This window comes from Lycium barbarum, chromosome 2 (genome assembly GCF_019175385.1).
Source record: "Lycium barbarum isolate Lr01 chromosome 2, ASM1917538v2, whole genome shotgun sequence".
Lineage (NCBI taxonomy): Eukaryota > Viridiplantae > Streptophyta > Magnoliopsida > Solanales > Solanaceae > Lycium > Lycium barbarum.
This window is the reverse complement of record NC_083338.1, coordinates 83,231,951-83,242,068: the sequence shown is the minus strand read 5'-3', so window position 1 is coordinate 83,242,068 and position 10,118 is coordinate 83,231,951. Positions and strand designations below refer to the sequence as shown.

Sequence of the window (10,118 nt, the reverse complement as noted above, 5' to 3'; positions counted from 1 at the left end):
TGTATCCTTTCGCCCCTCCCATTTACATATATAGCATGCATGAGAGCCCAAGGAAAGTCATGTGTCTATCGGAGTGACGTAAGGTCGGTAACCTCCGATTGTATTATGGAATCATCTTGGTCGTCATGTCTCGCCTTGAAGGAACAATTATAAGGCGAGATTATCAATGAAGAATATCATCACGGGGAAACATGAAACAGGATTATAACATTTTATTTCATATACTTTGAAACCTTCAAATAGTCATTATCCAAAATAGCTTAACATTTCATATCGTCGTAGTCATGGTAAGAACATATCCTTGACATACTCGTCATATACACTTTATCATGTCTGGCATCATTATTATCGCCATAGTATCGTAGTCGTTGTTTTAATCATAAAAACTTTCAAAATCGTAAAGCTTGGATTTTGGAGAAAAATGAATATTTTGGAAAACATTTATAACTTTTAGAAAGGAAATCATGTTTTGAATTCATAACTTCTAGCTTTTGAAAACAAGGACGTTATGGGAGCATTTATAAGACTATATCATATGATTCATGCCATAGAAAGAAAGGGCTTAGCCTTACATACCTGCGCCGCGCCTTACTAGCTACGCTTATCGTCCAACTTGTTAATCTACATTCATAGGAGTTCACACATTCGTTAGATCCTTTGTCATATACTTGCCTTAACCTTTCAAACACATTCATTTATATTCTGCCGAAATTTCGGCAGCATCTCCCCTGTAAATACACCACCCCCGAGATTCTAACTCGGCCAAATTTAACAACAACAATCCGAGAATGGAACTCGGCCAAACCAACAACAATATTAGCAATTCATTCTAGCAACATTCCATCATTCAATTCAATTCAATTCAATTTAATTCACGTAATCTTTCCACGACTTAATCAACATATTACTTTGCCCGAAACACTCCAATTCAACAACAACCGTGTATGTCATCATCATTCATGTATGCTAACTTCAACAACAACCTTCATTCCTCATCACATAATCCATAACGACGACAACTAGAATGTCAAATAACATCGATTTACCTTAACTTACCAAAACGCCTATTATTTGACCATAACCACTTCTTACATATTTTCATGCATTTTCATCCATCTTTTCTATATATTACAACAACAAACAACATACTACATATAATTAATTTAATCCTCTCACACAACACAACACATGTACACGTCCAACACTACCCCATACGGCTACCATTCCAACATATTATATTCATGGTTTTTCATTCATTTTACGTTATGGATTTCACCACACAACAATTAAACTACCAAAATAAAATCAATTCATTACTTCTACACCACCACTACTACATTCGGCCATACCACCAACATTACAATTTCATAGATTTCATTCATTTCCACACTCCACAACATATACAACAATCAAATAACTTCAAATAAAATTTGTTCATCATGCTTGCACCAAAGGAACATGCACACGGCCATATCTTCCAACACACAACCTTTCATGGTTTTCATCCATTTTCATTCACCATAACACGTCCAAAACATCCATAAACATGTAAAGGAGGATTGAATCTTACCTTTTTCCATTCATCTTCACTCTCGGCTAGGCTTGGAGAATCGCAATATCGAACGGTTTTCTTGTTCCAACAACTACTCCACGTCGACGAGGGCCTCTTAATTAGTATGAAAGCATGAAGAAAGAAATTTTCTATGACCAAATTGATGGGGCTGGTTCGGCCAGCCCCCCCTAGCCGTTTGCCTCTTTTTTTTTTTTTTCTTCATGTTTCTTGGAATTTCTAAAGTGGAAGAATGATTTCTTTTTTTTCTTGAATTAAGAGAGGGACTTATATATATATATATATATATATATATATATATATATATATATTATGGGCATGTGAAGAGCACATGCTTTCTTTCTAGAGGATTCTCCTCTTTTCTTGATTTTTCTCATTTGGTCAAGGAAGACCAAATATCTTCCTTTTTACACTTTAGTCCATCCATATTTACACTTTGCCCCCTTCACTTATGAAATGGCCACTTGCTCCTTCTTTATTTCCTAGAGAATTCCTCCATTTTTCTTGAATACTTGTGAAATTACCATTTTACCCTTAGACTTCCATGATATTACCATAGGTCATTTTGCGAATTTTTTTATTTTTACCCGTTGCCTTTCCCAATATTTCCATACTACCGACGTACACAAATAATATTCTTAACAACTCGTACATCAAACAACTCTTGAAAATGATCTTGTCCTTAACTTGCCACGACTTTCTCGAATCATCCCAATGTACGAAATACGGGATATAACACCCCTAGGCTGCTTCGTCAGTGATTGCATAGAGGTGCTACATTTGATCCGGAGTTGAAGTTTAGTTAGTACTATTCTTTTGTGTACATACGTGGGCATGGCTGGGTCCTGTCCTGACTTTATGATATTACATACTCCATGTAGATGCTCGTAGATAGATATCCCATAACCTTATCGATTTATATTTTATATATCATTTTTGGTAGTCTTGTCGGCTTGTCTATGTGGGCATAGTTAATGACGTTTATATAGATGCGCCTATGTTCGATTGAACTTATGCCCTTTTGGTTCGTAGTAATTATGAGTTAGCCATGTGGCTCACCTAGATATGATTATGAGATTATGTTAAGAGGTAATCAGTAGGTTAGCTCTGGGTGCCCGTCATGGCCCTCTGCTTGGGTCGTGACAATTTGGGGGCCGCGATGTAAATCCAAGAGGGCAAAATTCGGGTAGTCATCAGTGTCATGTGTCATCGAGGATGATGAAGATTTTGAGTAGGCTAGGATGTCACGCCCCAGAGTTTAGGACATGTCACAGTGCATCGTTGATGAGTTGCATTAGTGTTAACAGTGCTGACGACTATACTAATATTGGACCGAAATAGGCATATTGGGCGAAGGGGCATGGCAAGAGGCAACGTCCATCTAGAGATATTGAATGACATGTACCATGAGTGACAAAGGTGTTTGATATAGACTTGGGAGAAGCCCAAGGGCTTGTCCTATGGGGTAGGCAGCATGCGGCAACGAATGTCAGTGCCGTATGTTCTTGAGCTAAAGTTATAATCCAGGGATTTTGGATGAAAACCTTGTTCCTAGTATGTTCTTGTATATGTTCACCAAGTTTGGGGTCATTTAGCATTGGTTTACCTATGGGCTTGACTGCCAAGGAGTAGTGGCATTGTTGGATGAAACTTCATGGAGGTGTGAAGGAAGTCAAGAGGAGGAATTGAGTACAAATGGTACCTCATTTGGAGTTTGGATGAGTGAGAAAGACCCATTATGATCTCTGGCCAAAGCATGTCTACTGGGGTCAACTGGGTATTTTTCTTAAGAGCATATATAAAGGGGGTATGCATGGTGACAACCTACCAGCCCTCTCCGGGTGAGTTAACAGTGAACTGCCCCAAGTGTGCTGCCTTGAGGGGCAACCTCAAGGGCCTGCCTGGGCACCTCAAAGGAGTGTCTAAGGTATCCATATGATTTTGGGAGCTCTATGGACAAACTCATAGCCCAAAATGTCTTCTCGTTATCGCCATCCCCCGACACACCAAACGACCCTGCAAGCACATCCTTTACTAAAGATACACTACCGCCTATCCCTTTAAGATTCATTCATCTCAAATAGTTTTCCCCACTTGACCTAAAGCCGATAGATATTACCTCAAAGAACTCCCAAACCACTGGTTCCTACTCCATCGACATTATTCTATCATGGCCAAGCTTACTTACCTTTCCATAACCTTATCCTGGCAAGCACGTGACATACCAACTGTCCCCTTCATATACTCCATCGATCCATTTAACCTTTTTTTCCTTACCTTTCTGCTCCATAAGACAACAAAATATTCTTTCTAATAATTTCCCAAGAAGCCTTACTCCTTCACACCGTACCACAAGGTCGTGTTTCACATTTTATCAGAAGCTTCCCCTCAAAGTATTAACATGGTCACTATCCTCTTATCAAACCAAACAATCCTCTCTAAGCTTATACTTTTCTTCAAATTTTGACATCTATACTCTTCCATTGCTTATTAGTTGACTTTCCATTTATACACTCGTGCCATAGAATTATCATAATAGACTTAGATGACTTTGAAGCTTCCCCACTCTAATCACACCTCGAGCGAACCATTCTTGTTAAGCCAGAATTGCACTTTCTTGACTTCCGAGCAACTAACCGTTGAAGACATGGTAATCATGCAGTCCTGCGTATTATCACTCCCATTTCCTAGGTATATCACAGAACTAATGAGCCTTAATGACAAACATATTTAACTGAGTCTTCAAATCGTAGCTGAAAACTGAACGTGGTCACTCGTCCGTATGGCAACAACACATCTCATACCATACCGTGCGACGTCATATCGATCCACCCCAGTGCGAATACAAAAGCATGCCCCCACCATCAATGAGAGAATGGAACAACGAAGTTCAAATACTAATATGAACAAACTTGCATGATAAGAAAGAAAGAACGAAGGTTTCCTAAATGTCCTGTAGCCCCTCGAGGATGGGTACAGACGTCTATGTACCAATCAGCAAGACTCTACTAGACATTGTTCTTGTACTCGTGAGACCGGTGAACCTAGGGCTCTGATACAAATTTGTCATGACCCATTTCACGAATTATGATGGCACCTACACTATCCCTCCGGTAGGTGGACCATCGCCAAAACCTTTAATCATTTTAGAAATAAGCGAAAATAAACACAATTAAAGTACCTTTTAACGATCTTTATATATATAAAAAGTGCGAAAATATATAATTATTATAGAATCCCCAAAAACCCGATCTAACCTGTACAAGAGCCGCTAATAATTGTTACAAGACATAATACTTAAAAGTAACGTCTGTTTGGAAAGGAAACAAAGATAGAAATAAACATAGACAGAGGTCCAGGGTTACTGATAGCACTAATGGCTCACCCTGAAATCTCCAATGGACTACCTCGAGAACTAGTTACGAGGCCTAAAACTGGACCTGGGGTCGGTATTTGCATCCAAATAAAGATGCGGGAGGTGTAGTATGAGTACATCCGCCAGTACTCGTAAGTATCATAGGCCGACAACAAAGGGAACACAAATGCAAAACATAAAGATTGAAGTCAAACATTCAATGCATCAATTCAACTTAGCTTCACCACTATGACCAATTGAATCACATACTACACTAAAACAACCCATCATGTATCGTATAAGGGGAATAAGTGACAAATGGATATACTATTAAGAGCAGTTTAGTGATAAAGATTCAATCTTTCCTCAATTAGGGCTCATATTCTTATAAAGATTCAACCTTCTCATCTTTTAAGTCAAGGAAAGCCATAAAGATTCTTTCTTTCATCTCAAGCGAGTAAAACCATAAAGATTCCATCTTGATATCATGTAAGGCATAAATGACATGAAATCACATAAGAAGATAAGAGAATGATGGATGAATAAATTCATGAATTCAATGCATTGGCCAATGCCAAACCTGGTACACACAAGTTATGGTCATGCCATTTACTCGTGACCTATGGGGGACTCGTGAGGTCCATATACCTATCACTATACTGCCCAAGGTCCTATCCCTTTGGACTGGGATCACTCACTATACCGCTCGACTATATCACTAAACTGTGAGACATTTACTGTACCTCCCAACATTACCGTCGGACTGTGAAAACAATAACCTTACCTCATTCCGATCCTTATACCATCTTGTATCCTTCCCTTGCTATAATTCATCCAAATGTGAATATAAATAGGAGTTAAATGCAACCACATAATATCTTATGTTACCAGCACTACGAATTTCAAGTATGTGTATGCGTAATCAAACTAGGTACATATGTCAACACATAAATTCTGACCAATTTCCTTTCACCATTATACGAGATATGGAGCTATGAGATAATAATTCAATGAAGCAAGTATAAGTCAACTCACGACTATTATAGCCCATAAACAACAAACATACCAACCTAAGTGGGTTTATCACCACAACCATGTCTGAGGGTTCAACATAATTTTCCCCGTCATTCTAGCTACCCAATAATATACACCGGTACCCACCCAAGTGCTCATAGCAATCACTAAGGTGGGAACCTCATCACACCCAATACACCTTCAATATGTATAAACTATATATCCCGTCTAATCAGAATCTAAAGAATAAATCATAACCTATGTCAAGGCAGAACATGAGCAACGAACTTTCACGCTGCCATCTTTCTCTTCCGGAGTGCTTCCGAATGGTCAAAGTCTATCAAATATGAATTCTACGTTAAGATACGAATGCAGATATCTATATTGCCATGAAAAGGGTTCAAACCCAAAAAATAAAACTAAAACCCCGCTCCAAACCCTTGAAGGTCAAAATGATAATTTTATTATTAAATCAAGTTACACACGATCAAACTAGTGCTCTGCATGGTCGCACAAGTCCATCAATACCCATATTTCTATACTTTTGCCCATAACACAAAAAGAACCTAAAATAACCAAACCTTAACCCCAAGGGTAAAACTGAAAATTGATTATAAATTTATCTTACCCATAGTCTAAATTGTCCATAGCCTAAATTTTATGAGAATCTTACCACAATTCAGCCTTCAATTCCACTATTTATTAAAAACCCCAATTTACGGGAAAACCCTTATCTCAAATCTATAATCATGGAATGGAATGGAAATTAACAGATGAAATCATGGATTAAAGCGTAGGTGGAAGTTAGGAGCTTACCTCAATGAAGAATATTGAATTTAGAACTTGAAATCACACAAAACCGAGCTCTAGAACTCCAAATATTTGAGAATGAAGTTTCCCCTTCGAGTTCCAGAATAAGTCACTGTGCATTGATATTCCCTCATCGCGATCGCGAGGAAAAGTGACCCCTCCCATAAATTTTGGCCTACGCGAACGCCAGAGGTTACTCGCAAACACGAGGCCCTTCGCATAGGCCAGCCCAACCCATCTCCTCTTCGCAAATGCGAGGAGGCCCATGCAAACGCAACCACACCAATGCATCCCTCCCTCGCGAACGCGAAGAAAGAAAATCCGAAACCGGACACCAAAAATTTCTGTTGTCCTCTAGACTCAGAATGGATACCCAAAACTCACCTAGAACCCCCCCAGAACACAAACCAATTGTGCATTTCATTCATAAAACACGCTTCTAACTCTCTCGCGTTGATGTTTCCAAAAGAGGTCATACTGACCCGGTGTTGACCACTGTCAACTCCTAAATTCCAAAACCTATAAATTCAACCAATGATGAAAATCACACCCGAATGCCTCATGACCCGAACCAAAAGCTCGATTAAGTCATAAATTACATTTCAAACCTAATAGAATCTACAAAACTTTGAAAATGACGCATTACCCCTAGTGTTGACTTTGTTCAAACATCTTCATTTCTTTAACTTGAAAACTTCCTAAATCACTAAAACTAATCTGAAACTCGTCCGATTACCTCAGGAACTATCCTTTCCATCCTCGCAAGTCGTAAACACTGAAATGAAACTACGGGAAGGGTATTTGGGGAAAAGAAGTCATAAAGCTCAAAACAACCAAATGGTTCTTTACACACAATTTTCCAAGCCCCACAGTGGGCACCAACCGTTTACCCATAAAACTGTACAGTTGAATTTGTAGATGTGGTTTATGGATACGAGAATCAAGATGACCAAATTGATAAGATAATGAATAAAAATTAATTAAAACAACTATGAAAGATAATCTAAATATCAAACAAGACGAGCTTGGATCCTAGAGACTTCTTGGAATCTGGTTTTAAGAGAAACCCTCTGGGCAAGCTTGAAAGTATCCTTAGCAAGCTTGAAAGTATCCTTAAAATCAAAACTCAAAAGAAATTTTAAGTGTTTTACTTACTGAAATCAGAATGTCTTATAATGAAACTGAAGCTCTTTATTCATAGCTGATATATAGAGTACACGATCCGCTAATTATTTCCTCTTAATTATCAAATAAATATTTGTAATAATGTGTAAATAAGGGTTGGAGGAGATCCCAGGAATGTGTAAATAAGGGTTGGAGGAGATCCCAGGAGGTCACCTGATGGGCTTCCTCACACATGATCGGTAGTCTGACTCCAATAACACTTCCTTTGATCCTCGCCTTCGTGTCCGGAGGCTGCCAATAAAACAAGATCTTTGACTGGCCATGTTACCCGGTGTCTCTTACTTGCTGACTCATGTCTGATCTGTCGCTACTTCCACGTGTCAACACCTAATACAATCACTTGGCTTTATGGGATTTTACCCAATACATATGCATTTGCCATAACTAATAACATCATTAGGCTACACAGAAAAAAAATATTAAAATCTTCACGATGAAATAGTCTCTTTATATCAATTTTTAAATGGGATATCTACATTGTATATAGTCTACCAATATAATAGCTAGCAAATTTATTACTTCAATACATTGATGTATATATATGTATTTTTTTCTATATATAACTAGCAGACAAAGTTATTTTTGGCCGGCCGGCCGGCCCTATGTGTAATTACTTGTCCATTTTAATTAACAAGTTGAATTTGATGTGTTATACCTTCTCTAGAATTTCTGAATTTGTTCACCGTTCTCGCTTCCTCTTGGTATCTTGGTTATGTTTTCTTTATAAACTATAACTCTCATGCTTTCACAACAACCGTGTAAATTGAACTCCTTGACATCATCAACATTAATATCATAGGTCATCAGAAATCCTGTTCTGCTTTGAAAAAGCAATAAATTATGTTTCCAAACTGCTAATGGTATTTTAATCGGAAGACCTCTAATAGATACATCATAATCTTTCAATATCTATATTTCAATCAGATCTTCTGTTGGATCAATAACTGGCACGACGGAAGGGTAACATATCAAGGTTAGAGACTCATTTAAGATTACAAGGCTACGATGTGGGTCGTTGCGAAAATTATGAATAGTATCAGGCATTCTTATATTTCGAAAAATCTCAGTGCTCATGTCAAAACAAAGAATTACCTTTCGGGCAATCCAATGACAAATTCCCTTATAAAACATCTGAGAGCAAGACAACCAATGTATGATGGGTAACTGTTGATCTACATGATCCAATTCTCTCCAACAATCAATACCCAATTCATAAATCTCAACATTTTCCTCTTCCACTTGAATATATCTGTAACGATCATCCTTGAGAAACTCAGATATTCTAATAACCTTATAGTCGTTCACAACAGTGTCAAGGCTAAATCCAAGGCATCTGATGGATCGATGGAATCCCTTTGGACGGTCAAAAGGGCTAGGAGGGAGAAGCCTAATATTTCTAGTAGATGGATTAAATATGACAGCTCTAACATTATCCGTCAAAGCAATCAAACCATTGCAAGGACCGATTAGTTGATCAAAAATAATACTATGAGTATCGGTCATATATGGCACATCGAGGTCTGGAAAAATTGGTTAAGATAATCATCACCATCACCAGAAAGAAAAGAGAAAACTGTTTTATATTGATTTATATCTTCTTTGAATGAGCGCTTAAGAAGAATGAATTCATCTGCTACAGTTGTAGCGCGATTGAGATAAAGATTGATAAAAGTGGATGATTGCAAGAGAATGTAACAAATTTTTGAGACGCAATTGAATCGCAAGAGAGATTTCACTTGAAGCCTCAAAAGTATACAAACTACAACATCTTCGGGCATTTTCTGAGCAAGTCCATCCGACATCTTGTAATGTTCATCGGACATAGGAGAATGGTGTTTCTTTGAACATCCTTAGCATTACATTGTCCGGGGATTACTATCAGATTCAAATTCGATCGACAAGCGTAGTTCTCGCATATTAAAATACTTGAGTTCAAATAATTACACAATACTACCACAAACTACATATAGACACTGTGAATTGCATCCTATGTACTAAATTTATAATATTATATTATGTTATATTATATTGTCTGTATCTAGCTATATATGATATTAAAAGCGTGAATATAAATATTGATTGACCAAAATATTCTTCAAATATTGAACGACTTTTATACCCTTAATGTTGCTTATAATTGTAATATTATAATAGAGGAATGACCATCGAAAGAAGAGATAGAAT

At 37.7% G+C, this 10,118-nt stretch overlaps 1 pseudogene; it reads right to left on the bottom strand.

Annotated features, from left to right (window-relative positions):
- Nucleotides 1–8,479: 8,479 nt before the first annotated feature.
- Nucleotides 8,480–9,757, bottom strand: LOC132628658 (F-box protein CPR1-like; annotated as a pseudogene).
- Nucleotides 9,758–10,118: the final 361 nt, after the last annotated feature.